Below are 1,694 nucleotides of genomic sequence, written 5' to 3' on the forward strand. Positions count from 1 at the left end.
ATATTTTCGTTTACTTCAGTAAAATGTTTGTTCTGGTAAACATTAACGCTGCAAACATTATTTGCAAGCTTTCTGGTTTATTCCCCCCCCCCCTAACACCATTCCCTCTTCTGTTTGCTTTATAGGCTCGGTATCTGACTCCATTCTATCTTGTTCATTTAGGTTAAAGGGACTTGCATCAAACAGACTAAAAAAAATCTATATCATTCAACTGATTAGTGCCAAAATTTAAACTATTTTCCAAAGTTGCACTTGTTGAAACATTTTGTTCCATTTCTACCACGATAATTGGAGATAACTTATATACATCGTCACCTACACTGAAGAGCCAAAGAAACTGGCACATCTGCCTAATGTCGCGTACGGCCCCCATGAGCAAGCAGAAGTGCCGCAACACGACGCGGCATGGACTCGACTAATGTCTGAAGTACTGGAGAGAACTGTCACCATGAATCCTGCAATGCTTTCCATAATTCCGTAAGAGTACGGGGGGGGGGGGGGGGTTGGAGATCTCTTCTGAACAGCATGGGTTGCAAGGCATCCTAGATATGTTCAATAATGTTCTTGTCTGAGGAGTTTGGTGGCCAGCGGAAGTGTTCAAACTCAGAAAACTGTGCCTGGACCCACTCTACAGTAATTTTCGAGATGTCGAGTGTCGCATTGTCCTGCTGGAATTGCCCAAGTCCGTCGGAAAGTACAATGGGCACGAATGAATGCAGGTGATCAGACAGGATGCTTAAGTACGTGTTACCTGTCAGAGTCGTATTTAGACGAATCAGGGGTCCCATATCACTCCAACTGCAGACGCCCCACACCATTACAAAGCCTCCACGAGCTTGAACAGTCCCCTGCTTACAAGCAGGGTCCACGGATTCATGAGGTTGCCTCCATACACGTACACATCCATCCGCTCGATACAATTTGGAATGGGACTCGTTTGACCAGTCAACATGTTCCCAGTCATAAACATTGCGATGTCGGTGTTGATGGATCCAGGTGATGCGTAAAACTTTGTGTCGTGCAGTCATCGACGGTATACGAGTGGGCCTTCGGCGCCGAAAGCCCATACCGATAATGTTTTGTTGAATGGTTCGAACGTTGAGACATGTTGATGAGACAGCATTAAAATCTACAGCAATTTGCGGAAGAGTTGCACTTCTGTCACGTTGAACGATTCTCTTCAATCGTCGTTGGTCCCGTTCTTGCAGGAGTATGATTAATTGAAAGATTTTGTTTTACACTGAAGCGCGAAAGAAGCTAGTATAGGCATGGGTACTGAAATGCAGATAAGAAGACGGCGCTGCTGTCGGCAACGCCTATATAAGACAACAAACGTCTGTCGGAGTTGTTAGATCGCTGCTGCTGCTGCTACAACGCCTGTAATGTATAGTACCCCGCAGATAAAGTTATTGTGCAATGAGACAAAACTTCATTTGTATCAACACCATTCCTTTCTATATCGAGAATTGTTCATTTCGTCTGCATATTCTAGTCCACTCGTGAAGCAACAGAAGCCTCAACATTAACAGAGGCGGATCGATGACGGCGGTGTTTGTGTTGCGGCCGCGTATTGACTGGCGTCGTTCACGGCGTTAGAGAGACGAGGAGCCCCGGATCCGACCGGCTGGCGGCACCTCCGCGGCCTTTGATCAGAGCGCGCCGGTGGGCCATCCATCGAGCCGGCTGCGAGCTGA

The sequence above is a fragment of the Schistocerca nitens genome, chromosome 2 (genome assembly GCF_023898315.1).
Source record: "Schistocerca nitens isolate TAMUIC-IGC-003100 chromosome 2, iqSchNite1.1, whole genome shotgun sequence".
NCBI lineage: Eukaryota > Metazoa > Arthropoda > Insecta > Orthoptera > Acrididae > Schistocerca > Schistocerca nitens.